At 43.0% G+C, this 13,304-nt stretch overlaps 2 long non-coding RNA genes across 2 annotated transcripts in view; both read right to left on the reverse strand.

Moving 5' to 3' along the window:
• Positions 1-13,304, reverse strand: part of LOC139068905 (uncharacterized) — a 35,309-nt gene that overhangs the window by 20,099 nt on the left and 1,906 nt on the right. The window contains exon 3 of the long non-coding RNA XR_011520155.1: positions 2,040-2,158. This is a non-coding gene — a long non-coding RNA (uncharacterized lncRNA). The remainder of the gene's footprint in view (positions 1-2,039; positions 2,159-13,304) is intronic.
• LOC129159257 (uncharacterized) lies at positions 9,759-10,409 on the reverse strand. Its single transcript, XR_008560911.2, has 3 exons — positions 10,272-10,409; positions 9,996-10,089; positions 9,759-9,873 (listed from the first exon to the last, which is right to left on the reverse strand). It is a non-coding gene; the product is annotated as an uncharacterized lncRNA (long non-coding RNA).

Raw genomic sequence — 13,304 nt, forward strand, 5'->3', positions numbered from 1 at the left:
GCTCCTTTATGTTTTTTTAAGAATTGTATAGTTTAAGTAGCGAGGAGTTATTTGAAATCACATGCGCCAAGGCATCACCGGTGATCCTGGTGACGCATCAGCGTTAAAGGGTTAAAAATTAAATGAAAACAAAGTGCGTCAATCCTGACCAATGTGTTAAAAGACATGCAGGATCCGATCAATTTGTTTTTCCCTCATTTACAGTGACAGAGATAATGGCGCAGTGCGCGGCTCTGGTGTTAATCAAGTTAAATTTTATCTCTTTCCAACAATTTTCACAAGAAAACAGAACAGTTAAAAGCAGGGCTTGTGTTGTGTTGACCGGATAGTTCCCGTATTTCACCGTTTATTTTGACGGAGAAAGAATAGAAAGAACTACCCCGACGCGTGCAGACAAACTGACATTTTATTCTACGCACATCGCAGATGTAGCTAAATCACCCAAGAAAAGATTCCCATCTGAACATCTGAGCTGGACATTGCTCAGCGCAGCTTGCTGTCAGCGCGTACGTACGGTGCACAGCGAGCTGAAGATGTGGAGAGGGGCTTGGAACGCGTTGCAGAACCAGAGCGCATGCGGGAAGGTTCCTCCCACTAAAGCGAGTGTTTTCCAAACCCTGTCTCTCAGAGAGACTTGTCACTTAGAAAATGTTCCGATTATGAAACTTTGGCTGAATAGCGCTTGTTCCTGTCTCCAATGTGGCAACGCATCCAGGAGCCGTCTGAGGAGAAGCCCAGAATCTCACATCCTCTTCAGCTCATAAGCGCATATGATTACGCACAAGTGTGACCCGTCAACCCAATCTCACAGTATAAGACCGGGTTGGAACTATTCATGTTTGCGCAGACAATCTTTACATTTAGAATTGGCATACAGATATAAAATTAATTCAGTAAAATATAAAGCATTTTATTTAAATATCCATTCATTATTTTACAAGCACAGAGAGCCGCATCAGATGGCTGGAAGAGCCGCGGGTTGCCGACCCCTGGTATAGCCTAAAATGACATGTTTTCTCCAGGACCAGAGAGGACACAAACTCATTACATCTCTTTTATTGTGAGGTAAAAATTTCTCAGAGTTTTGCGGTTGCGGGCGGGAGTAGACATGCACACTGCGGGTACGGGCGGGAGTGTAACGCATACGTTGCAGTTGCGGGCGGTAATGGTCAGAAATTCAGCGGGAGCGGCCAGGAGCGGGATGAAGTAAACAGTCCCACGAAGGGCTCTAACGCTGACCTCTGCTATAACACCAACGCAGAAAGACAGCAGTCCACTACTGTTTACACTTGTTCCCATCAGCTGGTTTGGGCTCAGATTGGAAGCTACCTACACAGTATTTTCTTAAAAATGCAGTTGTGAAAATCCAAAAACCCTTTTCATCTGAGGTTTTACACATGCAATTCTTTAAATAATCTGTGTTTGACCTTTAAACCAATAATAATCTATTTAAAGAGGCAATCAGCCAGATTAACTACAGATTTGTTTCAGTGAAAACCCTGAAACCTGGACCTCAGCAGCAGCTGGTGTGCTGCCATAAGCAGGACTTCCAGACATTCACCAACGTGTCCAGTTGGTCAGAACTAGTGGGGTAAAAAACCACATCCATAGCTGACAGACCATTGGGCGTCTCAGCTTTCCACCAATGTTTAAATAAATGAAATGTTAAAGTGGCTCTTACTGTGGTTCTGAGACTCTACCTGTACATGATCCCTGTCTCTGTGAGGTCACCTGTAATGAACGTGTTATTCTCTGAAGCTCAGCTCTGGTTCAGTCTGACGCAGGTCCACACAGGATTTTTATGTGTCTGCGTGAAGAAGATACTTCAACAAATAAATAAAAATTAAAGGTCTGAGTGTTCCAGACCCTCATTCGCTCTGATAAAACAAAACCACAGACTCTTGTGACCCTGAGCCACCCTTCTCTCCACAGAGGAACCGAGTCATGGACTCTGGAGACAATAAATACCCTCCATTTGTCCAATAATGAGTTTACAGAGTCTGGACGTGGCATCTCATGGAAAAATACTCTGCACTGACCTTTGGCTCAAATAAACGGTGCTGTTTCTTCTTCCAGATGGTGCGATTCTCGTTGTTGTTTTGGTTTTCTCTGGTTCAGCTGATTGTGCGTTAGAACCAGAACACTCCAAGATCCAAATCTGAGAGAATGAAGATAAATGAACCAATTAGAAAAGGAGGCTTTAGTCTGATGTGGAGGAATGAGTCTGAGAAACTAATCAGACAGGATTTAGCAAAACACAAATGATTTAAACATCTTAATTCACACTGATAGGACCAGATTTCTGTTTGTTTCTACAGAATAACAAGAACATAACCATATTAATACACAGGATACGGTGAGATTATATCAGATATTTTTTTCTTGGACAATAATCCTTAGATTATAAACTCAATCTGCAGCCTGATCAAACTAAACAAACCTGTTTCACGACTCCGTGGTGGTTTAACTTCACCTCGTGTCTCAGACGTCTTATTTTTAATTTAGTCTCTAGGTTTAGTTATTTGCTTCTGTTTATAGTTTATTATTTAGAGTCACACATAGTACTGCACCTTTAATGGACCCGTTTTTCGTTGTAGTCGCTCCTTGATTTAGGCAGATTTGGGTGACTGTTCATGTGTGGCATTTTTAGTCTAATTTTATTTCTTGACATCGTTGTTGTGGTTTTTACTTTATTGTAGTGCCGTTTGGGCGGCATGATATTGGAAAGAATTCAGATTGTGATTCTTTTTAACCGTTCGATAAAATATTGTGGTAAAAAAAAACAGATGACTTGAGCAGAGCTTTACTTGATGCTGCAGTCCTGCCACCTTAACTACTGACCTGTTGGTGTTTTATGAACTAAAAGGAGGCAACGCCACAGGGGGAAGAGAGGTGGAAAGCTGGCGAAAATGAAGCTCTGTCAGGCAGTTTTCCCGGTTCCAGTAAATGGCGCGTTTCGCTCCCTTGATCATCGGCGGCTGGCAAATCCCCCTGACACCTGGCTCGTGTCCGTTGTGGACTCGGATTGTTTGGATCGGCTGCGCGGTCCTTATTCGTCGCGTCATCGGCAACCTGGTGTTAATTTTAACAAAGTATGTTCTTCGAGCTTCGAGGACATCTGACAACTTGGGGAAGACAGCTGTTATAAAGTTTGGTTTGGTGAACGCGAGGTCTCTATCAAACAAGACAGTTATTATCAAGGATTTCCTCACATCAAACAGCCTGGACTTTCTCTGTATCACGGAGGTATGGACAATGCCGGAAAGTGAGTCTAGCATCTTTTCTGAATTGTTGCCTCCTGGGTGCTGCTACTTTAATTCTTCGCGTGTCTCAGGACGTGGAGGGGGGACTGCTACAGTGTTTAAAGACTCTTTTAAATGTCAGCGATTCCGCCTACCTCGATGTTTTTCCAGTTTTGAATGTCATCTCTTTGAACTTGGTAGGCATGATCCTGTGCTGTGTATGGCAATCTATCGTCCCCCGCGATACAACAAAGATTTTTTAACTGAGTTTGCTGGACTTTTAGTTGAAGTGTTGCCTGCTTTTGATAAGCTGCTCATTTTGGGAGATTTCAACATTCACGTGTGTTGTCCTGAAACCTTCTGTCCTTCTAAACCCATGGTAAATGAATTTTTGAGAATTGTGGACTCTTGTAATTTGGTGCAACATGTTTTTGGACCGACTCAGGAGCAGGGACATGTTCTTGATCTTGTTTTAACATCTGGGCTGTCTGTTTCTGACATTGAGATTTGTGATGCTGTTTTCTCAGATCATATGCCTCTACTTTTTAGCATCACCCTCTCTGACAACAATCGAAAATCACCTGCTCGTTTCAGGCAGGTTAGGATTGTTAACCCATGAACTGCTCCCCGTTTTTGTGGTGAATTTGATTTGATTTCTAACAACCTAGAATCCTTTTCTGACAATATAAATGAACTTAGCTCACAGTTCCATGATTGCTGCAGCACCGTTATGGACTGCAGCACTGTTATGGACTCAGTGGCCCCGTTGCAGCTCAGGAAACCCAGGGCTAAACATGAGCCGTGGATAAATGAGTCCAAGCGCGATGCAAGAAGAAAATGTCATATGGTTGAGAAGAAATGGAAAAAGGACAGGCTAATGATTTTTTTCAAGATGTTAAGAAATGCTCTTCATTGCTATCAGGCTGTGGTGATGGAGGAAAGGAGGAAATATTTCTCAGATATCATTCAGTCTGCCTGCAGTAAGCCACTTGTTCTTTTTAATGTTTTAGATAACGTCCTCAATGTCGACCAACCTGCAGAAATTGAGATCTCTCAGGGGCTGTGTGAATCGTTTTTGACATTTTTTATCAATAAAATAGTGAGCATTAGAGCTCAGATACCGGCATGTTCTCTCCAAGTTGCTGCAGGATGTTGCCCTTCAACTTTTTATCAATTTGAACCACTGACTCTGGATTGCCTGTGGGAGATCGTGGAACCCTTAAAACCCTCAGGTTCTCCTACTGATGTGATTCCTCCCCGCCTCTTTAAGGAGGTTTTTTCCTCCGTGGGTCCTTGGGTTCTTACCATGGTTAATAGTAGCCTTTCATCTGGTGTGGTTCCAGAATCTTGGAAACACGCTGTTGTTCAGCCACTACTTAAGAAGCCCAGTCTTGACCCCTCTACTGTGTCTAATTATAGGCCTATTTCAAAACTTCCATTCCTTTCAAAGGTTCTGGAAAAAGTTGTGTATTTGCAATTGACGGGAGTTTTTGCATGCAAATGATATTTGTGAAAAATTCCAGTCAGGTTTTAAGAAGGCACATAGCACAGAGACTGACTGCACTGCTCAGGGTCTTAAACGACATTCTTTTAGGTACTGACTCTGGTGATTTAGTGGTTCTGGTACAGTTGGATTTGTCTGCTGCCTTTGACACCATGGATCACAGTCTCCTGATTTCATGGTTACAAGAGTCTGTTGGGATTAAAGGAGTTGCTTTGGACTGGTTTAAGTCCTATTTGGCTGAGAGATCGTTTTGTGTATCATTAGGTGGCTTCACGTCATCTCGCTCGCCTCTCGTATGCGGGGTTCCTCAAGGATCGGTGCTGGGCCCATTGTTGTTCTCTCTGTATTTGCTACCTCAGGGTTCTACTTTTACCAAACGTGGATGTTGTTTTCATCTATATGCAGACGACACTCAGGTTTATATTCCCATTAAACGTGGCCTACCCAATTCTTTAGATCCTCTTCTAAACTGCCTTGATGAGGTCAAAACCTGGATGTCTGCAAATTTTTTACATTTTAATAATGACAAGACTGAGGTCATGCTTTTTAGTCCTAGTGTGTCCAGTGGGCCATGTTCTGCTGCTTGGTCCACTAGCCCTATTTTTGAAACCTGTAGCGACCAGTCTGGGGGTCCGGCTTGACAGTGATCTGCTTCTGGAAAAGCAAATCAGTGCCATCACCAAAGCCAGTTTTCATCAGTTAAGGAGGATCGCCAAGGTTGTCTGCTCTCAAGACGGTGATTCACACGTTTATTACATCACGCCTTGACTATTGCAAAGCACTGTACCTTAGTCTTCCTCAGTCTCACCTCTCCCGTCTTCAAATGGTGCAAAATGCAGCAGCACGCCTATTGACAGGTCCGAGAAAGAGGGAGCACAGTACCCCAATTTTAGCTTTGCTGCACTGGCTGCCTGTCGATTTTAGGGTCCAGTACAAGGTTCTTTTATTGGCTTTAAAAGCTGTACATGGCCTTGCTCCGCAGTATCTTTGTGAACTTTTAGTTGCTCACTCCCCATCTCGGTCACTGAGGTCAGCCGACCAGTTTCTCCTGGAGGTGCTGAGAACAAAAAGAAAGCTCAGGGGTGATAGAGCTTTCTCAGTAGCTGCTCCAAGGTTGTGGAATGCACTCCCAATTCAGATTAGGAAGGTTTCGTCACTGTCGGGTTTAAATCACTTTTAAAGACTCATCTGTTCTCAGTTGCTTTTTATTCAGTTTGAGAATGCATCTGTTTTTAGTAGCTTTTATGTCAGTTTGATATGTTTGTTTTTATCATGTTTTTACTTTGTGATGAACTTTTTATCTTATTTTTAGGGAACTTCTGTTATTTTTGGCTTGTTAAGCACCTTGGTCGGCTTTTATGTTGTTGTAAAGTGCTTTATAAATAAAGTTGACTTGACTTGAGGGAAAAACCTCAATAAACGTGGAGGAGACCAGCTGTCCAAGAAATAACACCCCAGGTACAAACACCCCAGGTTGTATACAGGTACAAACATGTACTGGGATCAATCTACCTACATTTTATTTTTTTAAGAACTTTGTTTTGTTTTCTTGGTTTTTATTTTCCTGTCTTCCTGTCCCGTCTGTCTCTGATCTTCCTGCATCTCCCAGTCCTCCAGAAAATCTCCTGCCTGCTTCCTTCATTTTCACCTCACAAGTAACTTTTTAACTAGCAGATAAAATTGATCTATTGACAACAAAAAAAAGCAGAGTGTGCGCTGCGCTGCCCAGCTGCGCCAGTGACGAGCGCTGCAGCGCGAGCGCATCCACATGTCATGCTCAAATACAGACAGAACTTACCAGAGAGAAAATGAATGGACACAAATGACTGTGTGTTAATTATGTTTTGGTGACGCCACTTAGAAACTTAGAAAATATTACTGTGGCCGTGTGCAGAACGCAGCTGGAGTTCATGAATAATCAGCGGTCTGCCGCTCTGCTCAAAAGAATCTCCGCTACTCTGAGTCCATATAAATAATATAATATAGGTAGAAACTGGATCTCTTGTGTGCTCCTTCTGGGTGTGTAAGTTAAGGGCATCAGGGGAGCCTGACAACCTTTAGGAGAACCAAGTTGCTCTATTTGAACCCAGTATCCAAGTCCGGATCGGGAAGTTAAGCCCGAGTCCCGATCGAATCTGCAACCACGTGATCGGAGCCAATTTCTGATCATGTGATCGGATCGGGACATCCCTAGTAGCCACAGCCGTCCTGGGGAAGCTCTGAGCAGAGAGATAGCAGCTCTTTCAGACACTATCAGAACCTCAGAGGAGCTGAGAGCTGAAGACGTCTTGTTACTGATCAGCTGCAAGGCTGCAGTGGAAAGAGTCTAGCGCTGCCCCCTGCTGGCTGGTCCACAGCTGCCCTCAGAAGCTCTGATAGACCAGGCCAAACATCTGGGCAACCTGGCCTTCAACATCTGGAACAACATGAAGAACGTGGTATCCTACAGTCCCATCGTTCTGGACCCAAACACAGCTCATCCAAGACTCATCGTGTCTGAAGATCTGAGCAGAGGTGAACTAGGAGATGAACAGCAGCTTCCTGATAACCCAGAGAGGTTGGACACCTGCTGCTTTGTACTGAGTTCTGAAGGTTTGAACTCCGGTAACCACAACTGGGACATTCATGTTGGAGACAGTGATGTTTGTAGACTTGGTGTGTGTGAAAGTTTCATTCAGAGGAAGGGAATCACTGAGTCTAGATTATGGGAAACACGGCTCAGTGAAGGTAAATGTTTATGGTCATCAGGAGCTCCGCTCACAGAACTTCCAGAAATGAAAAAGTTCCAGAAGATCAGAGTGAATCTGGACTGGAACAGAGGAAAGCTCACATTCTCTGATCCTGATACAAACACACACATTCACATCTTCACACACACCTTCACTGAGACACTCTTCATATTTTGACACAAAAAATTAAATTCAGGTATTACCAGTAAAGGCCTCTGTGTCTGCAGAAGATCAGTTAGAACAAAAATGACTATTTCTGTCCCTGATTAAAAGTCAAATTTAGTGTCTTAAACACTGAGTGAAGCCCAAATCAGAGCCATTCCACCTACTGCATGGGTTTCTGATCTTAAGGCCTTTTCCCACCTCTCAGTTCAGCTCTAAACATCTTGATTCACAAAAACAAGATCCTTACTTTTATCTTTAGGGGCATCCATGGGCTAGCACCAACCTACATCAGGCCACAAAAGCACCAGGTCCACTAGATCTGGTCAGCTGGACCTGGACCTGGACCAACTATAAAACAGGTTTGCTGCGACAGCCCAGAGGCTTTGGAACACGCTACCATCTGATCTGCGTAACACTACAGATTTTACTGCTTTTAAATCTCAGGGTTTCTGTGAGCTGCTAGCATTTCCTTTACATTGCACTTTAATTCAATGTTTTAAGGTCTTTTTTAAATATGCACATATGAGTCTGTGATTTCTTTTCCTGTTTTGTATTTGATCACCTGCGGCTGTGTATAGCGCTTTACAAACACTTTTTGCTTGATCGACTGATTGAAAATAAATATCCAACCCGAATATCAGACGGATGTGGAGTTTCCTGGCTTTATTCATTCTGTCAGTTTTCACGCCTCGCTAGCACCCACTGGGTTGAGAGTTGCAAGCAGAAAACTTGGCTGTAATTCCCCCCGAGCCTGAGAGAGCAGAAATGTCAGAGTCTTTAAGCCAGTTAGCTGCAGACAGCCAGCAGCCTGAGGAACATCTGGCTTGTGTCAGCATATCTGCAGCTGCATCGGCATCTATTAAATAGGAGCTGAAGGTTGTGACTGGACCCATCAGTAGCACTGAAGGGTCTGAGCAACACCCTGAGCAAGGCCCAGCAATTAGCCCTCCCCTCATCAAATCAAACTATTGCATTTCATTTAGCATTGTGAGAAACAACTACGACAAAAGAAGTTTACATCAGAGCCAGTCAGAGGTCAGCAGGACGAAATAGATTTTTGTGTATCCTAGAGCTAGGCAATAAAATGATAAAGATCTTTTTCCTTTAAAGATAAAAGTGAACGTGTTGGTAAAAACCTTAAACATTCAGAACAAATCAACAGCCAGTAACAGTGCCTGATGCTACACTTTGGGCCAACCACGTGGCTGGAATAGAGCCACACAGCCGACACACTAATGGCTAACAGCTGTTTCTGTCGCTGTAGCCTCTTACTCCTAACAGGCAGGACAGCGATGGAAAAATGACCACGGACACAGCCAATGGCTGTGTCTCAATTCAGGGTCTGCATCCTTCGAAGGACCCAGCCCACCCGGCCGACGTGGGCTGCGTCCTCCGTCGGCCGGGTAGACCGGATGTTAACGGCTGTGAATTTGGACAGGCCTAGCCTTCATGAACTCCCTCGGCGAACGCTCCGTCGCCTAGCAACCGTGGAACCGCTGGGCAGAAGGGAGAAGGAACTTTAAACGACGGAGCTCAACGTTTTATTTAGCTTTTTAACCCCCAGAGACCCAAATTTAGAAAACAACTGCAAAATCTTTTTTTAACCTTTCACATGTTGTTCTAGGAGGCCAGATAAACGGGCCTATTTACACATTTTAACAGCCAATAGTGTTGCAGAACTGAACAATAGGACCTATTAGCAATGTAAATGTGGTTTTAAAAAGAAAAAAAATGGGGAAGGTTTATTTTTGTGGACTTAAATCTGAAGTTGTAATATTACAACCGTGGGTGTCTGGGGGTTAATCATTTCCTTGACTGTTGGAGAGCTAATTCAGAGAAGATACTTTCGACAAGCTGAGCCCGAGCAAAGATGTGATAATAGTTTTTAATACTTTCTAAGGGTCTTAATTTGACCAAAACCGATTTATCACCTTTTAAGACTTTTCAAGACCCAGCGGATACCCTCTAGTAAACAATTCTCATTTGTAAACAAAAATAAAATTCAAGAGTTTAATGCAGAACTGATTTTATTTTGATATTTCTTTTATATGTACATGTTTAATCTTCCTTAACCATTTTTTTCTAGCAAAGTAAAAAGCTGTCAAAGTTCTTCCTTCTTTCTGTGCCCTCTGCTGCTCTGCCTCCCTCTGCAGCCTCATGTCCTCCCTGATCAGCTCCAGAAGCTGGTCATCGCTGGCACCTTCCCCTGGATGCCCATTTTCTCCAGAATAGTCTTAACAAACATGTAAGAAAAAAAAACAGATAGAGAAAAGAGGACAACGGGTTATTCCTTTCATGTTTTCGCTGAAAAAATAAGCTCAAACGAGTTTTTTAAAATATGAGATGTTATTGTACCTCCATGCCACAGCCGCCGAATACTTTGCTCCGGTGATCATGTGGTCCATCTCCGCCCTAAGCTTAATAAATTCCCTGGTTTTCTCTTTTGTTCCTAAAATACAAACTTCTATTAAAATCAGGGGGAAAATGTAGCGGGAGAAGTACGACACCGAGCGGCCGAACATACGAGCCGAGACCGCAATACAAGCACTTTTACTGTAACATTTCAAACTAAAATAACATTCATGTATCACAAAAAGTCCTTAACCTAACAGTTTTCAAGTTTATACTTACATTTATAAGCGCAATCCTCTCCGACAGCTCCCGCTTCGCTGTCCGCCATTGTTTTTAAGTTTTTCTGCCGGCCGGCCCGCAAGGCATCTTGGGAAATGCTACCTATTGAAGGATACACCCGACCCATCCTTCATTCAGGCGAAAAGAAGGCCGCATTCGTCGACCGCATTTGAAGGAGTCTTCGAATTGGGACAGGCCTAGTCGCGGCGCTGCGACGTAACCGGCCGACGAATCCGGCCGACGTAGGATGCAGACCCTGAATTGAGACACAGCCAATGTCATCGGTGACAACAAGGGACCAAAACTGTCAGTCTTGTGGACATAGTTCAGCTATTCAAAGTTGTATAAAAAGGATTAGCATCCACTACAAATGATGTTACGAGCTGGTCTCCAACAAAATCTGCGTGAACCACAGATCTATGGATCTAAACTGAGCAGTGGGAGTGTCCAATCTCCAGACTTGATATGTACAAATCTGTGGAACATTCATTTGAAATGCAAAACTTAAAGAAATAATCTTTGAGTTTTCCCGCCACCCCCAGTGAGACATGGCCCTGGGCCATATCAAACACTGCTGCTGGAAGAACAAGGACCCTGGTGACGGTTAAAATAAAACATTTCCTCCTGATGAAACTGGATGTGGATCAGATCTGCATCCGGTACCAAAGCTCGGACCCAGAACTGTTCCGCTGTTTAGTGATGTTGGTCACTCTGTCGTCAGCCCCTGGAAAAATCCATCTCTCTTTCTTCCGTGTGCGGTCCCATCCATCACCCACAGCTGGTGGGAGCTTCAGCCACGTCGTGTTTATGCAACTTTAAGAGCTTTTCTCTGCCCCGCCGCAGTGATGTATCACCCGAGAGGTAGAAACGGATGATGTGTGAACCAGGAGGAAGGGTGAATGGATGGAGGGGCAGCCAGCAGCGATGCTGGATTGGATGCACCTCACTGACAGAAACCGTCGATATTCATGTTAATAACAACAACAAAGAAATAGTGTCGGTCTGAGGTGGGGTTGGCTGAAGCTGCGCTTCTGTTGGAAGATTTAAAGGCTTTTCCAGAGAAAGTGAGCTGCTGGCAGATTTGATATTGGATGGAGGGAGAAATTGTGCCAATATTAATGTTCCAAACATGAGAGTGTGTGAGTAGCTTTAATGTTCTGAGTTTGGAAGGTGTTTTTTGTTATTATTGGATGTTGTGAGAAATTGAAAGTGACCGATGCTCTTTGAGGTGGGACACATAAAGGAAAAATACGGAGTTGCAAATATAGCTGATTAGATTAAAAAGACAAATGAAAACCTAGAAATTTCACAGAACGCAGGAAAAGATTCAGCAAATGTTTAAATGATGAAACTTTAAGGCTTTTCTCTGTTATATTAATTTATATATAAATCCAATAACCAGAGGTGGAAAGTAACGAATTACATTTACTCACGTTACTGTAATTGAGTAGCTTTTTTGTAAATTTATACTTTTTAAGTCGTTTTTAAAATCTGTACTTTTACTTGAGTAAGTTTTTAAAAAAGAATTGTAATTCGCTACATTTTAAATCATATCCGTTACTGAGTAAAAATAAATTGTAGGCTTAATAAATTAAAAATATTACGTGTAGCAGCGTCGGAACAGAAAGAGACACCTGCATGAGCGCCACGTCTAAACCGGGGAGAGGGGGGCTACACGTTTTAAGATGAGGACAAACAGCCATTTTTACCGCAGTTTTGCTCAAAAACATCAGTTCTGTGATCCACTCGCTGTTTACCTCCTCTCTCCCTCCTCTCCTGTGGGTTGGAACCCGCACCTTCGCGCACCGGTGTGACGTCATCAGAATTCTGCTCGGTTCGGCAACCAGACTCGGTTCCGTGTTTGAAATGTGTTTCCATACCGCGCATGGAAGCGGCAAAATTACGTTTAGCGCTCCTAAGAAGCCGATTATCAGCGCTCTGCTCATAAAACAGAAGACCTGCAGGCCTCTGTGAGTTAATCCTGATACTGTTCAGGTGTAAACATTGTGCTCCATCCCTGTGTTTGAACTCAGAAGATGCTTCTTGATGCCACAGATATGTGATGATTTAGCTTGTTTCTTTTTTTTTACTCCAGAATAAGAGATTAAATTATTACAAAAGCAGTTCAGTGTAGTTAAAGTAGTCATTCAAATGATTCTAACATGCTGCTGCGTGTGTGTGTGTGTGTGTGTGTGTGTGTGCGTGCGTGCGTGCGTGCGTGCGTGCGTGTGTGGGACTGCATAAGACAGCATGCTTCATCAAATCCATGCATCCTATATCTTGGCTGAAGTAACGGCTCAGGAAAATAACATATTTCATAAACAATGATGTCTCTGCAGTGTTTATGATAATGTTTTATCTTATATTGGACCTATCTTTGGTCTGGGAGGTGTAACATATCATGAAGCAAGCCTTTTAAAACATGTTAAAGTGTTGCAAGAGGAGATAAATGCATGAATTTGAAGTTCATGTTTGGAGACCAACCTTCACAGATTGGAGGCTCACGCTGGTGAGGAGACACCATTAGTTCTAGTAACACCTGGGCTCCCAAGGCCTATTCTGACAGGATGGATGTTACGGGACCCTTAAGGATTCCAGTTGGATGATTGGAGGATTATTTAGGAGGATTGGGATGAACAAACTGGTTTCAGTGGTGAAGGGTTAAAGGTATTGGCTCAGCATTAAAATTATAGAAATGCAAAATAACTACACTTTATTATCTATATAAACATGTACTGGGTCCAGTTTTTTATTTTATTAAGGACTTTTGTCATAAATCATTACAGAAAATCCAAATCCTCTCCTCCAGACAGTGAAGAACTGTGTTTCGCATACGTCACTCCAGCACGTAAAACAAGCTAGCTGCTGATGCTAGTATTGTGAATCACTGTTATTTGTTTACTTTCATGCTCCTAATTATTACGTAAAATTGCGTTTACAGCTGCAGCAAAAGGTCTGAGCCATGTGTCCGTGTCCTACACGCATTTTTAAATAACAGGTCTGATCTAAAATAATAACCTACATCTATAAATC

This window comes from Nothobranchius furzeri, chromosome 3 (assembly GCF_043380555.1).
Source record: "Nothobranchius furzeri strain GRZ-AD chromosome 3, NfurGRZ-RIMD1, whole genome shotgun sequence".
NCBI classification, from domain to species: Eukaryota; Metazoa; Chordata; class Actinopteri; order Cyprinodontiformes; family Nothobranchiidae; genus Nothobranchius; species Nothobranchius furzeri.